The following is an 8,949-nucleotide window of genomic DNA, read 5'->3' on the forward strand; positions in this document are numbered from 1 at the left end:
GTGTTTCTACTCCCTTGTTGATGATACCCGCTTTATTCCAGGGTCTCCTGTTACAATGAGCTTCCCTGTAGAAGTCTCTGTGCACGTGTGCTGGAACTTCTCTAGGATGTGTGTTTCCATGTAAAGAGCAGAGTGGTGGGTGATGTTTACTTTCAATGTTGCAAGCTATGACCAAATTGTCCTCCAAAGCAATTATTTACACTGCAACAAAACTTACAGGAACTCCCGGACTTCATCTGCTACTCAGCCTTTTTTATTTTTTCAACCAGATAATGTGTATAAAATGATATCTTGTTTTAACTTACATTTCACTAATAATAACTGATGAGCCTGACTCTCTTCATCTGTTTGTTGACCATTTGGATTTCTACTTCTCTAATTTGTTCATATTGTTTGCTTGCTTTGCTATTAGACTTTTTTGGTCTTTTTCCTACTGATTTATAGAATTTATTTATATATTTTAGCTACAAGTCCCCCTAATCCCATAGAGCTAGTGCCAGGAAGAGAGATGGAAGAAGACAGTGTGTGTTGGGGGGGTTCAGTTCAGTTCAGTTGCTCAGTCGTGTCCGACTCTTTGCGACCCCGTGGACTGCAGCACGCCAGGCTTCCCTGTCCTTCACCATCTCCCGGAGCTTGCTCAGCCTCATGTCCATTGAGTCGGTGATTCCATCCAACATCTCACCCTCTGTCGTCCTCTTCTCCTCTTGCCTTCAATCTTTCCCAGCATCAGGGTCTTTTTTAATGAGTCGGCTCTTCACATCAGGTGGCCAAAGTATTGGAACTTCAGCTTCAGCATCAGTCCTTCCAATGAATATTCAGGATTCATTTTCTTCAGGATTGACTGGTTTGATTTCCTTGCAGTCCAAGCGACTCTCAACCAGTATTTTGTTGGTTACCAAAGTCCTAGTCTTTATTTTTCCCCCTTTTCTTTTAAATTAGCACCCTTCTTCTTCCATCTAGTTATCCTTACATTCAATTGACCATTTCTTCATTTGACTCCCTTGCTCACCGCAGAGAGTTCTGCTGAGCTCTGTCTCTCCTGTGTCTGGCATCAAGTAGAACACAAATATATCTTGATGAATGAATGATTCTGTGATAGCTCTTATTACTGTAAGCTTTGTGAGGATAGCGTGGGGGTCAAAGAGCCCATGCCACTATAGGGAAGATGGGTTAGGAGCAGTGGTGTGCTTGAGCCTACTTGCACCAGAGAGTCACTTGTCAGCATGTCTTCCCAACACCATGATCAGCGATCTTGTGTCTGTGGCTTGACACTGGATTTGGTGAGATTATTTACACCGTGGAGTTGGAAAACACTGCAAATCAATGCTCCCCCTCCCCTCAAGAGCTGATTGTTAAACACTTACCAACACAGCACTGACTTCTGTTCAGTTCAGTTCAGTTCAGTCGCTCAGTCGTATCCAACTCTCCACGACCCCATGAATCACAGCATGCCAGGCCTCCCTGTCCATCACCAACTCCCGGAGTTCACTCAAACTCATGTCCACAGAGTCGGTGATGCCATCCAGCCATCTCATTCTTGGTCATCCCCTTCTCCTCCCGCCCCCAACCCTTCCCAGCATCAGAGTCTTTTCCAGTGAGTCAACTCGTCGCATGAGGCGATGAAAATATGTAGAAACAAGCCTATGAAGAACAAGACCAGTGGTAAGTGAAATAAAAAGCCATAGTTGGAGGAATGTATTACTCTAGGCTTGTCGTGTTCAGAGACAGGGTTTTAAGTTACCCCCGATTTGAGAGGACTTGGTATCCTGATGCCCTGGATTAGGGGAAGGAGCTGAACCTTCAATACCAGCTCCAGCTAGCAAAAGTGAAGGACAACAGGGGGCACCTGGATTTGAACCAGGGACCTCTTGATCTGCAGTCAAATGCTCTACCCCTGAGCTATACCCCCTGATGTAAGTAGAGGCCTTAGTACTACCTTTTAGCTGTGTAGCCATGCCCAACATGCCTATAAATTTTTGCCACAAGGTGTTCACCAGCCTGGGCCTGCTCAAAGCTGCCAAGCCCGCCTCACTATAATTTTACTTCTGTGATGCAAAACAAGCAACAGGGTCACCCTCCCTGCAAACACCTCCCTGCTCTTTCTGGAAAAGCACTGACACTGGTATTTATGCCAGGAAAGGCCTTCAGGGTCACTGGTCTATGCCCTTCAAATGGGCACCTGAACACAGAGATTCAGGATTACTGGTCTACCCAAGTGAATTACTGAATCCACTTCTGACTTTGGGTTCAGGGCCTTATAACTAAGCCAATGAGTCTCTTATCTTCCTCTTTTCCCTATCCTCTATCAGTCAAAAGATGTAAAGGCTACAGAAGAGGAGCATTTTAATAGATTAATGATGAATTCGGACCATCAGGGGAACTAGAATGTGGGCTTAGCAGAGCACACAGTGCCATGCAACTGAAGGACCACAAGGAAACGCTAATGGGGACCCCAGAATTTGACCTTGTGCATGCTGCACCCTTCGGCAAGTCCTCAGATCTCCTGTGCTCAGGAAGCATCTTGGGGGCTTGTCAAACATGCAGATGTGATGTGGGGTTAGGAACAAACTTCTTATTGAGGGTCTGGGGGATCCCACTTTGAGAAACACCTGTCACAGTTCTATATCGGCTCCCTTGTGCGCCACCTGCAGGAAGACTTAGGTACTGAACGCCCAGGAAGGGACGGGTTAGGAATTCTAGCACCTGCCCCGGGGTCAGACTGAGCTGCTAGGCAGAGGCAGAATGAAAACCAAGGGCCACGGTCAGGTTGCTCATCCTCTGAGCTCTGCTCTAGACCCGTGGTTCTTAATAGACCCATGGTTCTTATCAGTTTGCTCATCCTCTGAGCTCTGCTCTAGACCCGTGGTTCTTAATAGACCCATGGTTCTTATCAGTTTGCTCATCCTCTGAGCTCTGCTCTAGACCCGTGGTTCTTAATAGACCCATGGTTCTTATCAGTTTGCTCATCCTCTGAGCTCTGCTCTAGACCCGTGGTTCTTAATAGACCCATGGTTCTTATCAGTTTGCTCATCCTCTGAGCTCTGCTCTAGACCTGTGGTTCTTATCAGTTTGCTCATCCTCTGAGCTCTGCTCTAGACCCGTGGTTCTTAATTTTGGGGTGCGTCAAAATCACTTGGAGGACTTGTTAAAACAGGGATGTCTGGACTTCCCCCTGGTTTCTGATTAACAAGTTCTGAGGTAACGCTGATGCTGGGGGTCGGGAGCCATGCTTTGAGAACCGCTGCTCTCGATCCACACGTCTGTGACCAGGCCCTTTCACGCTCGCAGTCACACCCGGGGCACCTGTTCACCCTTGCCTCATCTTGTGTTTCCTGAGCACTGGTGCCTCCACTCCACCAAAGACCCATCCTGAGACCCCCCAGCCTTTCCTCCCATTGTCTGCTGGGAGCCCCTGGGAGGGTCTTCTTTGTCCTGGATTACCTCTCTTCCCCGCTTACCATTCAGGAAACTAAATCTAAAGAAGCTTCTGCCAAGATGGGGAAAACTCATTCAAGGGAGTCAAGCCAGCTCTTCTGTCCAGAGCAGCCCAATTCAAGCTGAAGATCTCAGTCTGCCTCAGAACAATTCAGCCCAGGGGGTTGCACTGTGACTCCTATATTGCAGATGAGGAAACAGAGATTGGGAGATTATCACTGGCCCCACGAAGGCAAGTAGCTCAGGAGAGAAGGCGGCTCCAGGTGTCCCAGGGGCGTCACCCTTCAGCTTTGCGTTTCCTTGCTTCTCTCTGGGTTCATCTCCCTTCTTTCTCCTTGATTCACTGAGGTTCGGACCCAGGTAATGCTCCTAGGGTTGGCACACCTGAAATGTCTTTCTTTTGTCCTCTTGCTTGAATGTCAGTTTACCTGGGTTCAGAATTCTAGATAGAGTCTACAGACATAGCACCCTGAACGCACCTGATCTTGTCAGAATTCTAGGTTGGAAGTTATTTTTCTTTATACCTAAAAAATGTGTTTTATAATGCTATAAAGTATCAGCAAAGACAACTTTATTATTCAGTTGCTCTTCTCACCAAAGTATCACATTTAAAAAATTTTTAAATGCATGCATGGTTCATGGGTCTGGCTACACAGCTATTTAATTTTACTTATTTAATTTTACTTATTTGTGCCTATATTTTCACTTACACAATCTTTTAAAATAACATTTTCCTAATTATGATAAATAATAATAAAGTGCTCCACTCAGTATGTCAGCAAACCTGAAAAACTCAGCAGTGGCCACAAGAGTAGAAAAGGTCAGTTTTCATTTCAATCCCAGAGAAAGACAATGCTGAATAATACTCAAATGACCATACAATTGTGCTCATTTCACATGAAAGCAAGGTAATGCTCAAAATCCTTCAAGCTAGGCTCCAGCAGTACATGAACCGAGAACTTCCAGATGTTGAAGCTGGATTTCGAAAAGGCAGAGGAACCAGAGATCAAATTGCCAACATGCATTGGATCATAGAAAAAGCAAGAGAATTCCAGAAGAACATCTTCTTCTGCTTCTTTGACTACTCTAAAGCCTTTGACTGTGCAGATCACAACAAACTGTGGAAAATTCTTAAAGAGATGGGAATACCAGACCACCTTACCTGTCTCCTGAGAAACCTGTATGCAGGTCAAGAAGCAACAGTTAGAGTGAAAAAGCTGGCTTAAAATTAAACATTCAGAAAAACTAAGATTTTGGCATCCAGTCCCATCACTTCATGATACATAGATGGGGAAAAAGTGGAAACAGTGATAGACTTTATTTTCTTGGGCTCCAAAATCACTGCAGATAGTGACTGTAGCCACAACATTAAAAGACACTTGGTCCTTGGAAGGAAAGCTGTGACAAACCTAGATAGCATATTAAAAAGCAGAACATCACTTTGCCAACAAAGGTCTGTATAGTTGAAGCTATGGTTTCTTCAGTAGTCATGTCTGGATGTGAGAGTCGGACCGTACAGACGGCTGAGCGCCAAAGAATTAATGGTTTTGAATTGTGATTGCTGGAGAAGACTCTTGAGAGTCCCTTGGACTGCAAGGAGATCAAACCAGTGAACCCTAAAGGAAGTCAACCCTGAATATTCATTGAAAGGATTGATTCTGAAGTTGAAGCTCCAATACTTTGCCCACCTGATCCAAAGAGCTGACTCACTGGAAAAAACCTTGATGCTGAGAAAGATTGAGGGGAAGAGGAGAAGGGGATGACAGAGGATGAGATGGTTGGATGGCATCACTGACTCACTGGACATGAGTTTGAGCAAACTCGGGGAGATGGTGAAGGGCAGGGAAGCCTGGTGTGCGGCAATCCGTGGGGTCGCCAAGAGTCGGACACAGCTTAGTGACCGAACAACAACGATAATAAAGCAATAGAAAGGTATAAACCCACAGGACAAAAAGTATATGGATGAGATAATTAGTTTCACATGGAAGAAAAAAAACAAAACAGCTGACATACTCTGTAGAGAAATCATCCAAGAAGTAAGCACTTCTGTGGGAGGAGCAGGGCAGGTTGGAGACCAGAGGGCATTACTGAGGGATGTCGTTCTACAGGTTCTGGCTCACGGACAATGGATGGTAATTGCTGTCAACTGCATACCGGGGTATTATGACATAGTGAATTAGTGCTAGTTCAGAACCTAGAATGGCCTGGGGGTATAGCTCAGGGGTAGAGCATTTGACTGCAGATCAAGAGGTCCCCGGTTCAAATCCGGGTGCCCCCTGCTGATTTTCTTTCCATCTGGAGACCACACAGGTGGTCACTCGAGATTAGATCTCAGTGATCTAACCTTCACCTCCAGCCCCCACCCCACTTGTTGGGAGGCTTTTTAAATTAGGCTACTTTCCTCTAGGGGGGCTTAGCAAACAGAACATGGAAGGAGTGAGGAGAGGAGAGGTAAGGTAGGAAAGGTCCTCTTCTGACTCAGGAAATGGTTGGAAGTTTTCCTCATCCAGCGTTAGAGCTTTGTCTTGACCCTAAGAGAGCTGTGTGTGTTTGGTCAGCTCTTCCAATTACTATTACTATTTCTCTTTCCAAGGAGCCAACTGAATTAGCAGCTGTGCCCCACAGACTCCGGGGAAGAATCCGGATATTTTTATTTAAAAACAACACATACTCTGCTCTTCCTACCCAACCAGCACTATCTGATCAGACACATTTGGGGGGAGATGATACTGGATGATTCTCAAGGGCATTTTGTCTGAATAAGGGCTTCTCCGGTGGCGCAAGTGATAAAGAACCCGCCTGCCAATGCAGGAGACTAAGAGATGAAGGTTCAATCCTTGGGACGAAAAGATCCTCTGGAGGAGGGCATGGCAGCCCACTCCAGTGTTCTTGCTTGGAGAATCCCATGGACAGAGGAGCCTGGCGGGCTACAGTCCATGGGGTTGCAAAGAGTCAGACACGACTGAAGCAACTTAGCATGCACATATGATTATCAAAGCCAGTGCTCTCGACAGCGCCAGGAGTAAGGAGGGAGAGGGTGGGAAGAAGATCTGGTGGGAAAGTCGTACTTCTGCCAGGGGGCAGACCCCCTGGTTCTGGAAGCCACAAACACCTGGGTGACTGGCTGTGTTATAGGTGGAAAGGTGCTTTCTCGGTAATAATGGCTCACAGTTAGATCATCTAAACACAGATCACGAGGTCTCTGATTCATAATCCAAGTAACCTTACTGCTGTCTCTTTAAAAAATTAATAGACTTTATTTTTTAGAGCACTTTTAGGTTTACAGAAAAACTGAGCAGAAAGTGCCAAGAGCTCCCCTCCATCCCCTCACCTCAGCTGCCCCCTCCCAGGTGCCCCATTATTAAATTTTATATTAGTGTTGTAGTCCAGTTGTCCAGTCATGCCCGACTCTTTGCGATCCCATAGACTGCAGCACGCCAGGCCTCCCTGTCCATCGCCATCTCCCGGAGCTCACTCAAGCTCATGTCCATCGAGTCAGTGATGCCATCCAGCCACCTCACCCTCTGCCGTCCTTGTCTCCTGCCTTCAGCCTTTCCCAGCATCAGGGTCTCTTTTAATGAGTCGGCTGTTCCCATCATGTGGCCAAAGTATTGGAGCTTCAGTGTCCGTCCTTACAATGAATATTCAGGACTGATCTCCTTCAGGATTGACTGGTTGGATCTCCTTGCAGTCCAAGGGACTCTCAAGAGTCTTCTCCAGCACCACAGTTCAAAAGCATCAATTCTTCGGTGCTCAGCCTCCTTCATAGTCCACCTCTCACATCTGTACATGACTAATAGAAAAACACAGCTTTGACTAGATGGACCTTTGTCAGCAAAGTAATGTCTCCGCTTTTAAATATGCTGTCCAGGTTTGTCATAGCTTTTCTTCCAAGGAGCAAGAGTCTTAATTTCATGGCTGCAGTCACAATTTTCAGTGATTTTGGAACCCAAGAAAAGAAAGTCTGTCACTGTTTCCAGTGTTTCCCCATCCATTTGCCATGAAGTGATAATCTTCGTTTTTTGAATGTTGAATTTTAAGCCAACTTTCTCGCTCTCCTCTTTCACCCTCGTCAAGAGGCTCTTTAGTTCCTCTTTGCTTTCTGCCATAAGGATGGTATCATCTTCATATTTGAGGTTATTGATATTTCTCCCAGCAATTTTGATTCCAGCTTGTGCTTCTTCCAGCCTGGTATTTCACATGATGTACTCTGCATATAAGTTAAATAAGCATGGTGACGATATACAGCCTTGACTTACTCCTTTCCCAGTTTGAAACCAGTCCGTTGTTCCCTGTCCAGTTCTAAGTGTTGCTTCTTGACCTGCATATAGGTTTCTCAGGAGGCAAGTAATGTGGTCTGGTATTCCCATCTCTTGAAGAATTTTCCAGTTTGTTGTGATCCGCACAGTCAAAGGCTTTGGCATAGTCAGTAAAGCTCAAGTAGATGTTTTTCTGAAGGGCAGAAGTTTTCATTTATCTTTGGTAAGATAGGAGTGACCATGGTGGGGTCTATGGTAAATCATGTTCCTCTCTTGCTTTTTCTATGATCCAACGGATGTTGCCAATTTGATCTCTGGTTCCTCTGTGTGAGGTTGATGGTAGTGAGATCAGACAGTGCCATCTCTACTACTGGTCTTTGAAACATTGTTAAGAAAGTTTGGAGAAAATATGCAGTGCATATATCCAGAATATATAATGAACTGAGCGAAATATAAATATATAAAGAATTCAACAGTAAGACAACCCAATTTTTTAAAGTGCAATTTTTTAAAGTGAATTTGCAACCACACTTCACAAAAGAAGATGTACAAATGGCAAAGAAGCACCTGAAAATGTAATCACCATTATTATTCACCTGGGAATGCAAGTAACTAAAATGAAAAGGGCTGACAATAAAGTGCTGATGAGGATTTGGAGGCAATTTGAACATTGTTCCTAGGAATATAAAATGGCACAAACACTTTGGAGAATAGTTTGGCAGTTTCTTACAGAGTTAAGCATGATTTACCATAGACCCCACCATGGTCACTCCTATCTTACCAAAGATAAATGAAAACCTCTGCCCTGACAAACACAGATCTGTTCATAGCAGTTTTATTTGTGATATCCTAAAATTGAAAAGAATACAAGTGATCAACAGGTTAAATGGGTAAACAAATTATGCTACATTCATATAAAGGAATTCTGCTGCTGCTGCTGCTGCTAAGTCGCTTCAGTCGTGTCTGACTCTGTGCGACCCCATAGACGGCAGCCCACCAGGCTCCCCTGTCCCTGGGATTCTCCAGGCAAGGAATTCTACTCAGCAATAAAAATGAATGAGTTCCTGATTTATACATCAGCATGGCTGAATCCCGGAAACATTGCATTAAGCCAAAGAGGGTATACGTAAAAGACTGCATAGTGTACAGTGCCATCTTTATGAAGTATTAGGGAATGTAAACCTAGTTTTTCATGACAGATGGCATATTAGCTGTTACCTGGGGCACAGGGTGGAAGATTCATTGGGAAAAGGTG

At 44.9% G+C, this 8,949-nt stretch overlaps 2 non-coding genes across 2 annotated transcripts; one reads left to right on the forward strand and one right to left on the reverse strand.

Moving 5' to 3' along the window:
• Window positions 1–1,837: 1,837 nt before the first annotated feature.
• On the reverse strand, window positions 1,838–1,909 carry TRNAC-GCA (transfer RNA cysteine (anticodon GCA)). Its single transcript has one exon. It is a non-coding gene; the product is annotated as a tRNA-Cys (tRNA).
• A 3,732-nt stretch (window positions 1,910–5,641) lies between these two features.
• TRNAC-GCA (transfer RNA cysteine (anticodon GCA)) lies at window positions 5,642–5,713 on the forward strand. The gene has a single exon. It is a non-coding gene; the product is annotated as a tRNA-Cys (tRNA).
• Window positions 5,714–8,949: the final 3,236 nt, after the last annotated feature.

This window comes from Moschus berezovskii, chromosome 3, assembly GCF_049115385.1.
Source record: "Moschus berezovskii isolate FMDL1 chromosome 3, NW_MosBer_1.0, whole genome shotgun sequence".
Lineage (NCBI taxonomy): Eukaryota > Metazoa > Chordata > Mammalia > Artiodactyla > Moschidae > Moschus > Moschus berezovskii.